General features: G+C 37.1%; 1 long non-coding RNA gene across 1 annotated transcript; it reads left to right on the top strand.

Moving 5' to 3' along the window:
- The first annotated feature begins 1,718 nt into the window (after positions 1–1,718).
- Positions 1,719–6,471, top strand: LOC118564522. The gene is made up of 4 exons (XR_004931908.1): positions 1,719–2,433; positions 3,102–3,203; positions 5,652–5,688; positions 5,775–6,471. It is a non-coding gene; the product is annotated as an uncharacterized LOC118564522 (long non-coding RNA).
- Positions 6,472–10,887: the final 4,416 nt, after the last annotated feature.

A 10,887-nucleotide genomic window follows, 5' to 3' on the forward strand; every position in this document is an offset into this window, starting at 1 on the left:
CCTTCAAGATTATTAATGTGGCTGACCAGGTTAGTTGTTTCAGGCAGTTCAGTGAGTATTGATCTACAAAGGAACAAAATGCTGACAGGAGCGCGGTCGGCCAAAGAGACAGCAGCAGTCATGATGCAGGAGGAAGTGCATCGTTAGAACTTAATTATTCAGGTCAGTTCAACCCGCCACATTAAGACGTTATTTTATGGGGGTTTCATTATCTTGTGTCAGACCCGGGTCCGCTGGCCTGGTCTGCATGACTGCTAATTTACAATCACTGTCTCTGAACCTGTAGATTCTGTAAATTTAAAATAAATAGCAGTTTTATTGTTTGCTAACGTTCAAAACCAAACCACAGCTAGAAAAAAACAGTCAGCTGAAGAGCGAATGTCGCTGCTGTTACATAAAACCAGAGTACAGGAACATGATGGTGATGTTTGAATTTAAGATAAAATACCCTAAAAATAACTTAAACAGTTTAATTAAATTCAAACTATTGTGATCATATTTCACTGCAGATGAAAATATATGTTAACTGCATGAGATTTGATGAGGACATTGGTCAGATATAAATTACATTCAAAGGACTAAACAGAAGCCTTAATTCAGCTGTAGAAACAGGAGGACAGTGACCTCTGGTGTTCAGAGAAGGAACTTCATCCTTCTGAGGAGTTCCTGGTTTATCAGTGAAGGAGGAAGAGAAGCAGAGTTAGAAACCATCAGCAGCTCAGGATGAAGGTCTGTCACACTTTGATCTGCTTCTTCTTCCTCAGTGAGTACATTCTTTTATTTCTAGCAGTTTCTGCTCTCAGTTCTTCTTCCTTTCAGTTCAGTGAGCTTTTCTAGCTTGTTGAAAAGTTTAAAGCTGTTTCTGTAGTTTTATCTGTTGGTTCCAAATGTCTTGATGATCATATGATGATTATTTTAGATATAAATGCCTTCATTCTATGGTTAATTGAACTATTCTTAGCTTGTTAAGTAAGTTGTATTTGTAAACTAGGCAACAAAATCCACACTTTACCCAATTTAACTTTAATTTCCTTTTTTGCTAAAAAAAAAAAAAATCTGACATTCTTTGGCCTCTTTTTCCAGAAATCATGTCATGTGTGTTAATCATTAAACTGGACTTCTTGTTAATTTTGTTTTGCATCACAAAAACAGAAAACTAACAACCATAAAGAGGTTGAAATTCAGATTTAGATGAACAAAATGTACAGTTACCTCTTATAGAGCACTGAGTCTGTTGATTTGGAGAACTTGTAGTTTTCTACGACTCTTAGGTTAGTCAAAAACAGAGGAAATGGCTTCTTGCTTCATAGATTTAAATTAGCTGAAGAGGAACATAAACAGAAACCACAGAGTGCTAAAACACCCAAAACAGTGATAAAATCTGCAGAACAGAGCTGTGTTCTACAGAGATAAAAAAAATTAAAACACAACAAAACTAAATTATCTTAACTTTTCAGCTTTTCCTCCAAACTTTGATCTGCTCCTCAGATTTAACCAGGTGGAACCAGGAATCAGAAAGTTGTGGAGCTGAATAGATGTTTAGATGATTTATTAGAATCAGCTGGAAATGTTGTAATTAACTCACATTTATTCTCACACCTTCAGTTAAATGTATAAATCTATTTTCTCTTCATGCTGCTGAATCTCACATTAACTACTGACTGTTTATCTTCTCAGCAGCTCTGCAGGATGGAGACACTGGAGGTATTCATAGGGTAGAAGAAGGAAGCAACATCACAGTTGCATGTTCATTTAGATGGTCTGGAAGCAGGAAGTTCTTCTGTAGGGAAACCTGTGAAGGAGAAAATATCCTCATTGAAACAACAGAAGACAGTTTTCAGAAAGGAAGATACAGCATTCAGTATATAAAAAAAGATTCTCTAACAAATGATAGAATGTATGTGAGCATCACTGGGCTGAAAAAGTCGGACTCAGGACGGTACCGGTGTCAGTCTGATAAAACGTGGGCTGGAACTCTACATGATGATTTTGATGTTGTCGTGACTGAAGGTGAGTTTTCTCCTGAAAATCTTCCTTCATGTCTCTGAAAGAAAACTCTGCTGACTGACAGCTGGTTCTGATCCAAATAACCTCAGGCAGGAAACTGGGTTTAAATAGTTCTGATGGTTTTAACTGATCTAAATCATTCAAAATGTTCAAACTGTGACTCACGCAGACAAACATCTTCATCGGTGTCATGAATATGAAATATTATTGTCAGCTTTAAACTCAGTGGTTCTGATTCTGTTTAACGGCTCACAGCTTCAACCTCCTCAGAACCAGACTGGACTCTGCAAACTTCTACATCAACATTTCTGTCATCAGCTTCTGTAACAACAGCAACAACAGCAGCTTCAACACAAAGGCTGAGTTCCTCTTCTTCCTCCTCATCTACAACCAGCCAACAGACCAGAACATCAACCGGACCCAAAGGTAAAGTTTCTCTTCATGTGTTTCAGATGTTGGTTAATAATAGTGAATGTGTTCATGATTTTATTCACATTTCTTTCAATCAACAATGTTGATAAAACCAAAATATTCCAGCTCTTCTCTCTGTGTTCTGCTGTTTTTCTGTTTCTGGTCCTGAACTGAACTTTCCTCTGTAAACAGGAGCAGACCTCACTGACATCTCATGTAGATTAGACACTAATTAGCTCAATAAATGCACCTTATACACCTTCTTTTAAAATATTAGTCCAGTTTTAATAATATTAAGAACTACTTCTGAGAGAAAGGTTAGAGTTAACCATCAGAGTCATGATGGTTTGTACAAACAATTCTTGCTGCATAATGAAACTATTTTTTATTTCTTGTGCAACAATAAATGTGTGGGCTCTGATTTGATTAACCTTGTCACTGTTGCAGGTTCTGTGTTATATAAATATATCATATAAACACAGCTCCCACTGTAAAACAAAGCATTTGCCTTCTATTATCTTAGAGCCAGAGGAATGTGCAGGGATGCTCACATTTAAAAGTTGTGTTTGCAAACAGTAACAATGATGAAAATCATTGGCTGTTGGCTAAGAAGGGCCTGATACGCCACATTTACCACTTTGTCATAATGAAACCAAGATGTTATCTTTTTAACAACACTGCAGGTCTGCTGCTTTATGTGGTTCTGACTCTGGTCGCTAAGATCATCTTATTATCAACACCTTTGGTGATTTTTTGCTGGAAGAGGAGACTCACTAAAAGCAAAGGTGAGGATACACAGAACACAAAAACAGCTGAGTTGTCCTAAAAAAATAAAATAATTTATATCACAGGTCTTCTCAGCCATGAAGGCTTCTTCCTGGTTTTCTTCTTCTTCAGAATGTTGGTCAGCCTTCTGTCCAAGTCAGAGATCTGCAGGATCATATAAGTAACTGTCAATAACAACATTTTAAAGCTTAATTTAGCAATAATTAAAAAAAAACAAGTCACGGGGTCCGTTCTTCGTACGTTGCTTAAAACATCCGAGATCAAATGAGACATCCATGATGATTTCATCCGGCTAATCATGATCCGGCTAATTGGGTTCTTCGAACACACCTGTTGTTTACGATTAGTATGGCTGGATTGAGTTATCTGAGATAACTGTGCGTTTGTTTAAAAGGGGAAATGTATCGATAGTAGAAACAATGATCAGCAGCGCTGCTATTGGCTGCTCAGCAAAGAACGCCCACAGTTTTTCTCCCAAGCAGAACACGAGCTTTTAATGGAAGGTTATGCTGAATTTGAGTCATTAATTAAAATGATAGGGAACACCTCAAACTCTGCTAAAGCCAGGAGAGAGGGCTGGCAAAAAGTAGCAGACAAATTAATGCGTAAATACTGTCCATGGTAGATGTTTCTATCACTTTCTACAATATGAATTTTTGCATTTTAATAATTTCATATTTACTTTGTTCTTTTATGTCAGAGCCTCCATGGGACCCACTAGAACATGGGGACAAGTAAAAGTGAAATACAAGAATATTCTACAAAATGGTAGCCTTTAATTATTATGCTTTATTTTAAAAAGCCATTTGTTATGTCAAGAGATCCAAATTTTAGTGTCATTCCTTAGACACGGGAAGTAAAGGACACGTGCAAACTGGGAATTTTAACAAAAAAAATCTTTATCCATAAAAAATGAAAATCTTCCTTTTCCAAGTCATCCACAGTTTACACGGTAAAACTGTATTGCTCCGTGTCTAGATAATCCATCCACAGTTTTTTCTAATACAATATACGGCTCGACAGGAAGCAAGCCTTTCAAAGTAAAACTAAACTTCACAATAAAATGGCCTGAACAAATCTTACCGAATATGATAAAAATAAAAAGCAAACCATCGTACAAATAACTTAAATATTTTCTATTTATGGCTCTAACACCACTTTTTCCTCTTTAAAAGCCACTGTTAAATGATGTGTTTGTCTGTTTATAACAGCCACCAAGAAAAATCTCTCTACAATTACACTGTCGTAACCTGACTCCGCCAGATAGATTTGCTCCGCATATCCATCTGGAAACCTTCCGTTGAAGTAATTTTGGGAAGGGGCGAAAATACTGGTTAGCTGATTGGCCTATGTTGGTGATAGACGGGCCAAATAAACCAATCAGATCAACGAAGCATATGACGTACTCGTCAACATGCTTCGTCGTCGCTCTGTTACGAGTGACGACGAAAACACAACCACAAGCCAAGCTACTCTTGCTGCTGCAGGTAAAGGCTCGTTAGCTCAGCAAAGAAATACTCTGTAATTCCGATAAAACTTGCTCGATAGCCACGCTAACGCTAGTTTCATCGGCTGAAGCCGCCATGTTCTTTAGACTGAACTGTCGATCTTCTCGTTACGTCACACCTCAACCCGCCTCAAAGCCAACGCTGATTGGACGTTCGTTTGGTGAACGGCTCCAAATTTTCTTTAACGGAGAGTAGCCAGACTGATCTGCGAGTGAAACCTTGAAAGCTCGCGAGATCAGGATGGTCTCACGAGGCTAACACTGTCGCGCTGCGCTAAAGGATCCTGTCTATTGCGCAATACACGATTAATTCAAAAAGCTCTAAAATTATTCTTGCACCTTCACAACAGGTTGCTGTCGTAAAAATGGACATGGCTACGGCAGACTTCCCTATCTCCTCCGCTTATACAGCAGTGATCTAATCCTGTTTACATCAAATAAGCCTGCTCTCGAGCAGGTTTAAGCTGGCGCACATGTTGCTATGACAACAAGTCCAGGAAGTCTTTCGAAGAACCAAACGATCCAAGATCATGCCAAATCGTCAACAATCAAATCCAGCTAACTGAGTTAGGGACGTACGAAGAACGGACCCACTGTTTGAATTTAACATATCTGATCGATCAGCATAGCAGTCAGGACTGAAGGAAAATTTAAATTAAACGTCTGACTGAAGATGATCAGAGGTTCTCCAATAAATGTACAGAAACAGGAAATTATTTATGAACATTAAAGGACGTTAATGTTTCAGCTGCTTGATTTCTAGAGATTATTTATGTTTGTTGTGTCAGAGCAAAGTCTACCCAACCTGCTCTGTGCATCAATCTGCAGTGGTTCAGCTTGATGCTGAGGAAGTTTTCTAGGATTTTACTGCTATTTCCTGGAAAATCTCCTAATCTCTGGAAATCAGCAGTTTCATCTCTCTGGTCTGAATGTTTTTCAGATCCTGCTGTGGAAACAGAGTCGCTGCCGTCTCTCTGGTGAGTCTGAATCTTTATTAAACACCAGAGTTTCATTAATGTGTATAAAACTGTCTCAACTCTTCCTCCTCTTCTTCATCCTGCAGACCAACCCAGAGGTAATCAGAGTGGGACTGACTGATCAAATCATCTGCTGAGAAATATCTTCAGTTTAGACGTGAACTAAACTCTGAAACAATCAGAGCTCAAACTACAGACGAGGAACATTTCCTCTGATTTTTACAACAAAATAAGTCAATCTGTGTCAGGATTTTAGCGCTGAGCTCAAAGCAAACAAAACAAATTTAAATACTTCTTAAAGTTCAGCAGAATTACTTCTTGCGGTTTTATGGATTATTTTGACCAAGATTCTAATGGCTTAGTGCTAAATATAGTAAAACAATTTTATTAACATATAAAACAATAAATGACTGATGACACTTCTGGTTTAACTCCTTTGTCATTGTCAGAGTTTCAGAGCTGCTTGCTCTAGGATGAATACGGTGAATTTTCAGGTCATTTTATAATTTTTTAAAGGCAGTTGGTTAGAGTAATTTTCTATAATCTACTCAGTCTTCTGTGAGTAAATTAGTTTTTTGGACACCAATAAATCTTATGCACCACATGAGGTTGCTAAGAGTAATTTTTGATCAGTGGTCATCATTTATCATGTCTAATCAGAGTCATCTGGTCCAATCATCAGAGCAGTAGAATATATTCAGCACTGTTGCCTTGGAGCAAGACGGTCCTGTGTTAGAATCCCGCCCCTGGGTCTTTCTGGGTGTTCTCTCTGTGCTTCATTATCTCTCCTATCATCCTACAGCAATCTCTAGGTGTCTGTTTTGGTCCAGTTCTGTAGCTGCTGGATGCTGCCTTCTTTGGTTTGTTGCCTTTAGTGTTTGTTTATTTTTACCTGTTTATTTAGTTAGTGGATGCCATTAGTTCTGTTTGTATTATTTAGGTATTATTGTCTGTAAGATTTCTTCCTGTATTTCCTCCCTTTCTGCTCTATCGCTCTTCCCCTCCCTCATCTCTACCTGCATTACGCTCACCTGTCTCCCATAATCATCTGACTACCAACACCTGCTCTTCACATCTTCTCTGCTGTCTCTTCTCAGTATATAAGCTGCCTGGATTTCTCCCAACATTTGCTGGTTTGTCTATTATTCGTTCCAAATTTGAAATCCTTTTTATTTGGGTCCGAAGACAAACGAATTAGGCTAATATTGACATATTAAAGAGGCCTAGTCACGATTAAACTTCTACTCCAGTAGCTCACTCTGGTTGCATACAAAGGTTTTCAGATTAAATTATCATGCTCTATAGGCTTATATTTTATTTTCATGTTTGAGACTTAGTTGTTCTAATTGTTAGTAAAGACATAATTTTTTTATATTTACCATAACAAGACCATGTGACCAAAGGTCCAATATTGCGCATGCACACAATGGCTGAACAAGGTGAAGCAATGGAGCCGAGTGAGTCAGCAACGTCCAGCAGAGGTGTGAAAAGAAAGAGAAGTTCAAGATCAAGTGTGAAAAAGTGGCAAAAGCATTTGATTCCTAGAGAGATAAAACACGGACAGCGCTGAGCTGTTACTTTACTGTGAGCTTATGTCTGCTGATGAGGCCTGGTGCAAGACTCTGAAAGGACTAAGTGAACTCTATCAGGATGAATGTTTAGCATTTATATTGTTTTATTATTGATAAATATATGTATATTTTTTATAGCTATAGTATGTGACTTGGCCCCTTTAAATAAACAATGTGAGAGTGTTTAAATCAAGTCTTATGGTGACTTTGGTGGTAACTCTATTTTCTACAATAAAAAGATGGAGATGATCTGTTGAGGAGTCACTGCCTCATTTCTTTCTTTTGTTCTTACCTGAGATGTTATTGCTGCATATCTGTGGTTTTCATCATCAGGAGGTTTCAAAGGGAGATCCGCTCTATTTGGAAAAAAAGATAACTTGCTTTCTTTACCAAAGATCCTCAGAAATCTGCAGTTTATGGAGTACATATTATGGCACATAGTTTGTTGGTACATCAGATACCTGGTAATGCAATACTCTGTAGTAGAGCAGGTCAATAAAGAAATTGAATAAAGCATTGATAATAAATGTGTGCTTAAAAATTCAATTACACAATTAATGTGACCTATAAAGTGATTCATGTGGCTTTTTAAGAAGATAGAGAAAAGATTGTTAGTGTGAAATGATTTGCAGACTTTTTCTGACTTCATTAAAACATATTTTGCCTTTTTGAACATAAGTGCAAATTACATTTTTACTTAAATATATTTCTATATGAAAACATTATATTATCAATCTATGATAACCTGCAATTTTAAGGCAATTCAGTGTTTAGTAAATCACAATTTCTGAATATAAATCCTATAAGCTATTAACAAGATTTTATTACTTATTTTGAAGAGTTTGTTAAGTCTGTGATGAAACAGGTGCTGTCTTAGAAACTTGACTATTAATTTGTGTCCAGATCACCCAGCTCCACTATGAAATTCTTCTCTTGTAGAGCAGATTTACAGGACATACCATTTATCTTCAAATTGACTAAATACCAAAATAAATAAACAAACACCCTGTGTTCAATGATAAACTGTAGGTATGAAATGGTTCACTTAGAATAAAACAATGTAAGCAGGTCAGGGTGAAACCTTAAGAGCTGTGGATAAAATACAGGAACATGATGGTTATGACAAAAAAGTAAAATAAATAAAGTAACTGGACTTGTTCTCCATAGATGAATATTCAACTGATCCAGTTGCTTTGTTTTTTACTTTGTCTTTTACTTTTTTTGGAATGACCATAACCTGGATGACTGAGAATCTTCACCAGCGCATGATGGTGATGGTTTGAATTAAGATAAAATACCCTAAAAATAACTTAAACAGTTTAATTAAATTAAAATTATTGTGATCATATTTCACTGCAGATGGAAATGTATGTTTACTGCATGAGATTTGATGAGGAAATTGGTCAGATATAAATTACATTCAAAGGCCTAAACAGAAGCCTTAATTCAGCAGCTGTAGAAACAGGAGGACAGTGACCTCTGGTGTTCAGAGGAGGAACTTCATCTTTCTGAGGAGTTCCTGGTTTATCAGTGAAGGAGGAAGAGAAGCAGAGTTAGAAACCATCAGCAGCTCAGGATGAAGGTCTGTCACACTTTGATCTGCTTCTTCTTCCTCAGTGAGTACATTCTTTTATTTCTAGCAGTGTCTGCTCTCAGTTCTTCTTCCTTTCAGTTCAGTGAACTTTTCTAGCTTGTTGAAAAGTTTGAAGCTGTTTCTGTAGTTTTATCTGTTGGTTCCTATGTTAAAATGTCTTGATGATCATGTGATGATTATTTTAGATATAAATGCCTTCATTCTATGGTTAATTGAACTATTCTTATCTTGTTAAGTAAGTTGTATTTGTAAACTAGGCAACAAAATCCACACTTTACCCAATTTAACTTTAATTTCCTTTTTCGCTAAAAAATTTAGATATCTGACATTCTTTGGTCTCTTTTTTCAGAAATCATGTCATGCGTGTTAAACATTAAACTGGACTTCTTGTTGATTTTGTTTTGCATCACAAAAACAGAAAACTAACAACTGTAAAGAGGTTGAAATGCAGATTTAGATGAACAAAATGTACAGTTACCTCTTAGACCTAGACTTAGACATCTTTATTTGTCATTCTGTATGTACAGAGTGCATACAGAACGAAATTTAGTTAAATTACAGTATAAATTGAAATGTAAACAATGCAGGAGAAAGAACAGTGTGTGATCACGGTGTACAGGAGAATATTTAAGACCATTTGTATGTGCAGAAATTATGGTGCAAAAAGGCATTTGTACATAAATGCATTTAGAAACTACAAGTTCGGCAGCATTTGTAAAGAGCTGTACGCCTAGCCGCTGCCCTAGAGCGCAGCCGGAGGATCTTATAGAGCACTGAGTCTGTTGATTTGGAGAACTTGTAGTTTTCTACGACTCTTAGATTAGTCAAAGAAACAGAGGAAATGGCTCCTTGCTTCATAGATTTAAATTAGCTGAAGAGGAACATAAACAGAAACCACAGAGTGCTAAAACACCCAAAACATTGTCACAGTGATAAAATCTGCAGAACAGAGCTGTGTTCTACAGAGATAAAAAAAAATTAAAACACAACAAAACTAAATCATCTTAACTTTTTAGCTTTTCCTCCAAGCTTTGATCTGCTCCTCAGATTTAATCAGGTGGAACAAAAGATCAGAAAGTTGTGGAGCTGAATAGATGTTTATTTATTAGAATCAGCTGGAAATGGTGGAATCAATTCACATTTATTCTTACACCTTCAGTTAAATGTATTAATCTATTTTCTCTTCATGCTGCTGAATCTCACATTAACTACTGACGGTTTATCTTCTCAGCAGCTCTGCAGGATGGAGACACTAAAGAACCTCATAGAGAAAAAGAAGGAAGCAACATCACAGTTGGATGTTCATTTAGCTTCTCTGGAAGCAGGAAGTTCTTCTGTAGGGAAACCTGTGAAGGAGAAAATATCCTCATTGAAACAACAGAAGACAGTTTTCAGAAAGGAAGATACGGCATTCAGTATAAAAAAACAGATTTTGCAACAGATGATATAATGTATGTGAGCATCACTGGGCTGAAAAAGTCGGACTCAGGACGGTACCGCTGTGGCTTGGGTACAATGTGGCTTCCAAATCGATATGAGGATTTTGATCTTGTCGTGACTGAAGGTGAGTTTTCTCCTGAAAATCTTCCTTCATGTCTCTGAAAGAAAACTCTGCTGACTGACAGCTGGTTCTGATCCAAATAACCTCAGACAGGAAACTGGGTTTAAATCGTTCTGATGGTTTTAACTGATCTAAATCATTCAAAATGTTCAAACTGTGACTCACGCAGACAAACATCTTCATCGGTGTCATGAATATGAAATATTATTGTCAGTTTTAAACTCAGTGGTTCTGATTCTGTTTAACGGTTCACAGCTTCAACGTCCTCAGAACCAGAATGGACTCTGCAAACTTCTACATCAACATTTGTGTCATCAGCTTCTCTAACAACAACAACAGCAACAACAACAACTTCAACACAAAGGCTGAGTTCCTCCTCTTCTTCCTCCTCATCTACAACCAGCCAACAGACCAGAACATCAACCGGACCCGAAGGTAAAGTTTCTCTTCATGCGTTTCAGATGTTGGTTAAT

Source organism: Fundulus heteroclitus, chromosome 1 (assembly GCF_011125445.2).
Source record: "Fundulus heteroclitus isolate FHET01 chromosome 1, MU-UCD_Fhet_4.1, whole genome shotgun sequence".
Classification (NCBI taxonomy): Eukaryota; Metazoa; Chordata; class Actinopteri; order Cyprinodontiformes; family Fundulidae; genus Fundulus; species Fundulus heteroclitus.